The sequence below is a fragment of the Mytilus trossulus genome, chromosome 8 (assembly GCF_036588685.1).
Source record: "Mytilus trossulus isolate FHL-02 chromosome 8, PNRI_Mtr1.1.1.hap1, whole genome shotgun sequence".
Lineage (NCBI taxonomy): Eukaryota > Metazoa > Mollusca > Bivalvia > Mytilida > Mytilidae > Mytilus > Mytilus trossulus.
The window spans coordinates 46,861,457-46,871,186 of NC_086380.1; the positions used below are offsets into that span (position 1 = coordinate 46,861,457).

The 9,730-nt window shown below is 33.4% G+C and overlaps 1 long non-coding RNA gene across 1 annotated transcript; it reads left to right on the forward strand.

Annotated features, from left to right (window-relative positions):
* The first annotated feature begins 7,288 nt into the window (after positions 1 to 7,288).
* LOC134681949 (uncharacterized) lies at positions 7,289 to 9,243 on the forward strand. Its single transcript, XR_010100728.1, has 3 exons — positions 7,289 to 7,367; positions 8,534 to 8,696; positions 9,047 to 9,243. It is a non-coding gene; the product is annotated as an uncharacterized LOC134681949 (long non-coding RNA).
* The last annotated feature ends 487 nt before the right edge of the window (positions 9,244 to 9,730 follow it).

The following is a 9,730-nucleotide window of genomic DNA, read 5'->3' on the forward strand; positions in this document are numbered from 1 at the left end:
GTTGTCCAATTCATCTTAAAATTTCGGGGCAAATAGATCTAAACCAGATAAACAAATTTACCCCTTGTCAGATTTGCTCTAAATGCTTTGGTTTTTTGAGTTATAAGCCAAAAACTGCATTTTACCCCTATGTTCTATTTTTAGCCATGGCGGCCATCTTGGTTGGTTGGCCGGGTAAAAAAACACAAATTTTAAACTAGATACGTCAATGATGATTGTGGCCAAGTTTGGTTTAATTTGGCCTGGTTGTTTCAGAGGAGAAGATTTTTGTAAAAGATCATGGAGATTTACGAAAAATGGTTAAAAATTGACTATAAAGGGCAATTACTCCTAAAGGGGTCAACTGACCATTTTGGTCATGTTGACTTAGTTGTAAATCTTACTTTGCTGAACATTATTGCTGTTTACAGTTTATCTCCATCTATAATAATATTCAAGATAATAACCAAAAACAGTAAAATTTCCTTAAAATTACCAATTTAGGGGCAGCATAAATCTGAAAATTTCAGGACAGACAGATCTTGACCTGATAAACAATTTTACCCCATATCAGATTTGCTCTAAATGCTTTGGTTTTTGAGTTATAAGCCAAAAACTGCATTTTACCCCTATGTTCTATTTTAAGCCATGGCGGCCATCTTGGTTTGTTGGCCGGGTCAAAAAACACAAATTTTAAACTAGATACATCAATGATGATTGTGGCCAAGTTTGGTTTAATTTGGCCCAGTAGTTATAGAGGAGAAGATTTTTGTAAAAGTTAACGACGACGGACGATGACAGACGATGGACGACGGACGCCAAGTGATGAGAAAAGTTCACTTGGCCTTTTAGGCCAGGTGAGCTAAAACAAATATTTGAAGAAATTTTCTTTTTAATTTCTGAAATCTGAAATGAGAAAAATTGTACCCCTCCCCACACATTCTTATTCCCCTGACCTCCCCCCACACCAATTTTTTTTCACCTACTCCTTTCCGGTATTTCAAATATAATCTCAATTCAAATTTCAAATGGAGATAATTAATAACAATAACTATTTTTTTAATACATCATAAAATATTAAAATATAAAATGTTATACAGTCATGCCTCATGGTTAAAATTAATATTAATATTAATTAATAGTAACTTCTAAAAAAATTACTGCTAATCATCTCAAGACAATCATCATTTCTTAATACATAATTTTCAAGCAGTGTAAGGGAGGTAATTTATTTATGAATATTTCGGATAATAGGTATCCTTCCTTAGTAAGATTCTGATGTTAAATTAATCACCTTTTAGTCTTCTTAGATTAAACTATTACTCGTAACAATCCAGCGCCCTTGTGGGGAAAATCTTTTGACTATTATTCAGATGTTTTATATATATATATATATACTAGAACACACCCGCGAAATCGCGGGCATTCAGAGCGTATTTGAAAGGATGTAAAGTATTGTAGGAAGAATTTTGTAAAAGATTTAATGCCTTGAGAATTTCAGGAAAAGTATCAAAAGTCATAGGTACTTGGGGACAGGAAAATGTTTTTTTAACCCTCCTCCTTTATTTCCAAAATTCCCATTTCTTGTTTTCTATCAATTTCATTATGAAGATACATTTAGTGTACATGTATTATGAACATTCCAGTCAGGAGCCTGTAATTCAGTGGTTCAGTGATATTTGGTTTTCGTTAATTTTTTGTACATAAATAAGGCTGTTAGTTTCCTCATTTGAAATGTTTTACATTGTCATTTCGTGGCCTTTTATATCAGTATCGGCTTTTGATTATTGTTGAAGACCGTAAGGTGACCTTTAAATGTTAATTTCGGTGTCATTTTGGTCTCTTGTGGAGAGCTGTCTCATTGGCATTTATACCACATCTTCTTTTTTTTTGTAAAACATTAAGTGACTTGAGAATTTCAGAAAAGGTATCAAAGTCATAGGTAATTTGGGACAGGATAATTGTTTTTCTAGCCCGGCTCCTCCTTTTTCCACAAGAAAATCCTTCTTTTTGTTTGTTTGTTCTCTATTAATTTTAATGACACATGAATAATTTTAGCGCTTATCTGTATATTATGAACATTCATTAAAGGGGGGTCGGGGCAGAGGCGGATTTAGGCCCCCCTTTCGGGAAAATAATTTGTTGCTTATATAGGGAATCACTGAAGCATGACCGGAACGGGCCCCTCTTATGCAGTCAACGGGCCCCTGCGTTTGAAAATTTCTGGATCCGCCGCTGCGGAGGGGCCCTGATCCCAAAATCCCGGGCTTAAGAACATAAATTCCCGAGGTTCTGAATTTATTGAAATCTCGACATCCCGAAATTCGAAAAAAGAAATCCCGGATCCCGAAATGGTCAATCCTGAAATTTCGATCTTAAAAAACACCCGTTCCAGACGTCCCAAAAGAGTATTTTCTTTTTACAGTCAATTCTCAGTTTAATAATTGATCCACAGCGGTCATTGATATATACTCTCTATTAAATAAACCCTGTGACTGCCGGGGATAGTAAACTTCAAAATGATATCAGACAGAAAATACACTTTATTCGTAGTATATGTATTTGTTTCAAAGTAAAAAGAAAAACGCAAACCGGAGGTCTAATCTGACTTAAATTTCGTCACATGACGGATATAAGACAGAAAATACACTGTATTCAGAGTATTAATGTATGTTCAAAGTATACAGAAAAACGTCCAATGACGGATATAAGCGGAAATACACTGTATTCGTAGTATTAATGTATGTTCAAAGTATACAGAAAAACGCAAACCGAAAGTCTAATCTGACTTAAAATTTCGCCCAATGACGGAAACATATCCGGACGTCTTTTTCTCTCGTTTTTCACCCAAAATAACTCAATCTGAATAATCATATGAATGGATGACAAATGCGATTATGTACTGTACCAATAGGACACAGAAGCATGATGATTAATTTATTGTGGAAAGAAAGAGAAGCGACACCCAAAATGAGGTCTTCTCGTTTAATAGTATAGATTGTTTCAAAAAGAAAAACGCAAACCGGAGGTCTAATCTGACTTAAATTTCGTCCAACCACAGATATGAGACAGAAAATACACTGTATTCGTAGTATTAATGCATGTTCAAAGTATACAGAAAAACGTCCAATGACGGATATAAGACACTGTATTCGTAGTGTTAATGTATGTTCAAAGTATACAGAAAAACGCAAACCGGAAGTCTAATCTGACTTAAAATTTTGCCCAATGACGGAAACATATCCGTATATCTTTTTTCTCGTTTTTCACCCAAAATAACTCAATCTGAATAATCATATGAATAGATGACAAATGCGATTATGTACTGTACCAATAGGACACAGAGACACCCAAAATGAGGTCTTCTCGTTTAATAGTATAGATATATACTGTATCTTACATTAATTTGTATAATCCTTTACTATAGATAATTTAGCTGATTTGTAACAATAACATCTCCATGCCTTATATATCATGTACTGTAGTAGGCCACTAGATTAAAACTGACGAAGAAAGGTAACACACCGCCAGCGAAAGCTCTATTATTTGTAGAGCCCAGGTGGTCGTGTGGTCTAGCGGGACAGCTGCAGTGCAGGCGATTTGGTGTCACGATATCACAGTAGCATGGGTTCGAATCCAGGCGAGGGAAGAACCAAAAATTTGCTAAAGCAAATTAACAGATCTTACATTGTTGGGTTGATGTTTAGACGAGTTGTAGATATATAAAAGTCTGAATTGAAAACTACGTTCAAACCTATGATTGTGTTGGATAAAAACCCAATTTTTATATGTTTGCATGTAAAACAAATTTCATTGTAGAAGGGTCTAAATACAGCACAAAAGTGAACCAGATGCTCCGCAGGGCGTAGCTTTATACGACCGCAGAGGTTGAACCCTGAACGGTTGGGGCAAGTATGGACACAACATTCAAGCTGGATTCAGCTCTAAATTTGGATTGTGATTAAATAGTTGACACAGCATAGGTTTCTGACACAGAATGAATGTGTTCTAATGAACTTAAAATTTTTGTTTTCTCTTAGAGAAATTCACTATGCTGTTGAATATTAATCCTCTCAAAAAAATGTTTGAAGAAATTTTCTTTTTATTTATGAAACTTCCAATGAGAAAAATTGAACCCAATTTTTTAATCACATCCCCCTTTCCCTTATTCCAAAACTAATCTCAATTAAAATATTCTAATGGAGTTTGCAACAATAACTACTCATTTAAATACATCATAAAATATTAAGATGTAAAAAAACTGCTTGTTATCACTGAATGGTAAAGATCATTTAAATTTATCAGTTGGTAGTAAAAAGGGAATATACATTGTATATTGTATATAACAAAGATTTAAGTTGATTCTGGACAAAGAAAGATAACTCCAATTAAAAAAAATTCTTGCAATAAGATATTTCTTGCTTACTATTCTAGACAAAGAAAGATAACTCTAATTAAAAAAAAAATTGCTATTTCACAATATTGTGAAATTAGATATTTCTTGCCATTGCACAATACTGTGCAATTGAAAAGACTTGCTATTGCACAATACTTAATATAATAATTTTAGATCCTGATTTTGGACCAACTTGAAAACTGGACCCATAATCAAAAATCTAAGTACATGTTTAGATTCAGCATATCAAAGAGGCCCAAGAATTTAATTTGTGTTAAAATCAAACTTAGTTTAATTATGGACCCTTTGGACCTTAATGTAGGCCAATTTGAAAACGGGACCAAAAATGAAGAATCTACATACACCGTTAGGTTTGGCATATCAACGAACCCCATTTATTCAATTTTTGATGAAATCAAATAAAGTTTAATTTTGGACCCCACCGATTCATTTTTTGTCGAAATCAAACTAAGTTTAATTTTGGACCCTTTGGACCTTAATGTAGACCAATTTGAAAACATGACAAAAGTTAAGAATCTACATACACAGTTAGATTCGGCATATCAAAGAACCCCAATTATTCAATTTTGATGAAATCAAACAAAGTTTAATTTTGGACCCTTTGGGCCCCTTTTTCCTAAACTGTTGGGACCAAAACTCCTAAAATCAATACCAACCTTCCTTTTATGGTCATAAACCTTGTGTTTAAATTTCATAGATTTCTATTTACTTATACTAATGTTATGGTGCGAAAACCAAGAAAAATGCTTATTTGGGTCCCTTTTTGGTCCCTAATTCCTAAACTGTTGGGACCTAAACTCCCAAAATCAATACCAACCTTCCTTTTGTGGTCATAAACATTGTGTTTAAATTTCATTGATTTCTATTTACTTAAACCAAAGTTATTGTGCGAAAACAAAGAATAATGCTTATTTGGGCCCTTTTTTTGGCCCCTAATTCCTAAACTGTTGAAACCAAAACTCCCAAAATCAATCCCAAACTTTCTTTTGTGGTCATAAACCTTGTGTCAAAATTTCATAGATTTCTATTGACTTAAACTAAAGTTATAGTGCGAAAACCAAGAAAATGCTTATTTGGGCCCTTTTTGGCCCCTAATTCCTAAAATGTTGGGACCAAAACTCCCAAAATCAATACCAACCTTCCTTTTATGGTCACATACCTTGTGTTAACATTTCATAGATTTCTATTCTCTTTTACTAAAGTTAGAGTGCGAAAACTAAAAGTATTCGGACGCCGACGACGCAGACGACGACGCCAACGTGATAGCAATATACGACGAAATTTTTTTCAAAATTTGCGGTCGTATAAAAATCACAAGTTTTCTAACGGTCAAACAGCCGTGGAATTACTTACACTGAACTGGGCCCCAAGAAGCTACATGTGTACATCACCGTAATAAGAGAAATAAAAGAAAACATTGAACAACTTAGACAAAAAGGACTAAATGTAAATATATCATGGACATGAGGACATGCCAACATAGCTGGCAATGATGAGGCGGACATCCTTGCAAAAACAGCGGCAGAGGAAAATAAAGTCCTAAAACTTCAGGACGTCAAACAAGCAACAAATAAAAGTACCGGAATTAAATGGCAGAGAAGATGGAAAAGGCAGAGAGAGGCAACTGTTATGAAAAAATACCAACTACGAAACACTCAATTATGTATGATTTCCAAACTAAAAGACATTTCAGTGTATTTGCCCAACTAAGAACTAGCTATACTGAACTCAATTACTACAAGAACCAAGTAGCCCAAACCAACTCCATAGAGTCCTGCAAATGTGGAGCACCAGTGAAAAACCTCAACATTTTGTTCAGGAGTGTCTCTGCTATGAAAACGAACGAGAAGATACATGTAATTGATACATCAAATATCCAAAGAGGTTGGGTTCTGAAACTTTAATTTAGCTACAAATGTACTATGCTAACAAGACTGGACGGCAGGAACACAGAAGAGACAAAAGCCAAACTACAAACAGTGGCACATTACATTGACAAAACCGGCATATTTAATACTGCTGTCACTGCCACAATCCCAATATTAACCAGCACAGAGAAGAAAATATGTTGAGGAAAACACACAAGACAGAAAAGCCGCTTTTGGGACAATTTGTGCCAACAGGCCTTAAGGTTCATCATAACAAATGGACAAATATGGCCTTATTTTCACCTTAAAAACCACCCTGTGTAGACTTACCTGTGCTGTTTGGAAAGTTTTAATGCCTAGCATCCACTAGATATAAATTAGTTAAATGCATTTTGTGTTTAAGAAAGATAAAATCTTTCTTGGTTTTTGATGGGCATTTTTTTTCCTTTCTGCAGAAGGTGCAAAAATAAACAAACACCTGAATTACTTTGATACTGTCCACTCACATCTGACTCAGATAAACTCTTTCAACTCACCTATAGTTGTGAAGATACCTATTGTCCATGTTAATTAATGACATTAAAAACAATACAATAACAAACCGGTTTTTTAACTGAGGGAGCATCTCATAGTTGTACCACAACTTAGTTAATTTTCACACCTTTTGCATGAAGGAAAAAAAATGCCCATCAAAACCCCAAAAAGATAATATCTTTCTGAAACACAAAATGCATTCAACTTTATTATGTCTAGTGGATGCCAGGCATTAAAACGTTTCCAAGTTCACAGGTAAGTCTGTACTAGTCTCAGAGTAATTTTCGGCATGTAAATACAGCCATATTTTTCCGTTTTTCATGATGAACCTTAAGATTGAGGATTATTAGCTTCTCCTCTGATTGTAAAAAGGAATATTATCTTTGGTTGCGATGAGGGATGAATTGTTCTCTCTGTATAGGGTTCTCTTACTTCTCCCCCGAATTTGACTAGAGCGAAATTTGAAAAAAAAATCATGGACGTCCACGTATAGAATGATGTCGAATGGGCAGGCCTTCCTAACTTCCGGACAGGCGCCATATTGGAAAAAACTGGACATACTCAGAGAGGTAGGTCGTCAATTTGAAATGTTGAATTAAGAAAATCGAGCAAACCAATTTTGCATTGGATTAGTGTGTATTGTACTGTGAGTTAAAAATTTTGAAGTTATCATATTTTTATAAACAAAATTATTATGGTTATTGAGAAAAAGTTCAGGATTGCCAAGAATGTTGCGAAAACACATGTCTGATAAAACCAAGTCTTGGTTTTATGAATTTTTGACAATTGTTCGTTTTTGGATAAGAAATTTCTTTAAATTAAAGGTCCGATAAAAGTTTAATATTTTTTTGAATGTTTATATGGCAACAACATTGCAAATCGGATGCAAATTATGCATTTTGACGCACATGTTATGCCGCTTCATTGTTATGCAAATGAGCGACTATAACCGGTTGTTTGTGTACTTTAACACACATGATGTATCATTGAAAACGTGTAGGCATTGTATGGTATGAATATTTCAATATATCTGTAATTTAAACTTTAATTGCTCAATTCAATACATTAATTAATTGTTACATGTACTTTGACAGAGAGTTGTCTCATTGACAATCAATCATATGTGCCATCCTTTTCTTCTTATTTATCTGTATATATTTTTAATACACACACATTTATATTATATGTAGAATAATTTGAATTCAAACAAGTATCAGATTTTGTTCAGTTTCATTTCATTGGACTAGGGAGGACACAATTTAGAACAATTACTCTCAAAAGGGGGGGGCACTACCTATACAGAAGGTGAAATATGCTGCTGGAATACATGAAGGTCATCTTTTCAAGCTTGAAAAATATATGTGGATAGGTCTGGAAAACTATCAGAAATATATGATTACATCATTAAAGTTAAAATTATTTCTTCGTCTCTCATCCTTCTTGGTGTTACAAGCTGTTTTTTCAATCTCTTTTTACACATTGGTATTCCACTTTTTTATTGCAGAGCATTAATATTGACAGGAAACCCAAACAATATAGGAAAAGGTTACATTTTCACCTATATCTGTATTCATCATGTTGCAAAACAATATATATCCATGTCAGATTGGTGAAGTTATTTCACTCAAGTATGGGTCCTTTAGCTACCCTACACTTTGATATTTATTTATTCTTTGATTGATCCAGTACTTTATAGTCATGTCCATATTCATATTTTGTCTTCGTATAATTTCAGTCAGTGGAAATACTAGACACAACATCCTAGCTGGTTTTCCAATTTGTCCTACAGACTATGAAAACACTGCTGTAGTTCTTTGATTCTTTGATAACTTGTACATGTTGTTGTGATGTAACCAATTACTTTTCATAAACTACATGTACAAAATGAAAGACAGAAGGTAAGATATTAAAGTTATACTCAAATAGTTCTTCATTTTTTTGGGTCAAAGGCGACAGGACACCCTGCCACTTTTTAAGAACATCATCGATTATCTCAATTTAATTTTTTAGATTTAAAAATGATTTTGTAAAATTTATGTATTTATGATAATTTGATAAAGCTTAGAAAAATGTAAGGGTTTTGTTTTAAACTTCTTTTTTTTTATATCTGCAATAAAATGAGAAGTGTTATTGTCTTTAGACATTTATATATAGTTCACATTTAAATTGTTCTTTTAAATTGCATATTGTTATTTTTTTCTTTAAAATAGATTTGCTTTTTGCTTCATGTATAACATTATAATTTCAGGTTAGAATGCAGAACTGGTGAAGATGAAGGTTGTAATTGTGATCTACATATTGATTAATTTGAAGCAGAATTTGTTCTTAAGAGTGAAATAAAAAAAAAACTGTGTTTTAGAAAGATGTTCCACTATTACCACAACAACAAAAATATTCATTGTTTGATTGAGAGATAAAAATGTAAATAAAGAGTACTAGACACGTCTTAATTTTCTTTTTCTATTCAATTTTTTTAGTAGCTATATTACCAACCTCCAATTAGACCTATATTTATTTAACCCTGTTTCCAAATTATTTGAAATATTTGGTAATCTTATTCAATTATGTGGTCCTGAGATATTGGTCTATGTATCTAGTTCTGACAGTTCTTGTTGGTTTTTTTGTTTGACTTTTAAGATACATGGTCCTAGACTCTTTGCTATAGGATGATACCGTATGTATGTAGATATCCCTGTCACATTGATCATTATGGTGTCTTTAAAGGTAGTGTTGTTTGTTGGTGTATAATCAGGATCCCATCACATCTAACAAGAATGTGTCCTCAGTACACGAATGCCCCACTCGTTCTATCATTTTCTATGTTCAGTGGACCATGACATTGGGATAAAAACTCTAATTTGGCATTAAAATTAGAAAGATCATATCATAGGAAACATGTGTATTAATTTTGAAGTTGATTGGACTTCAACTT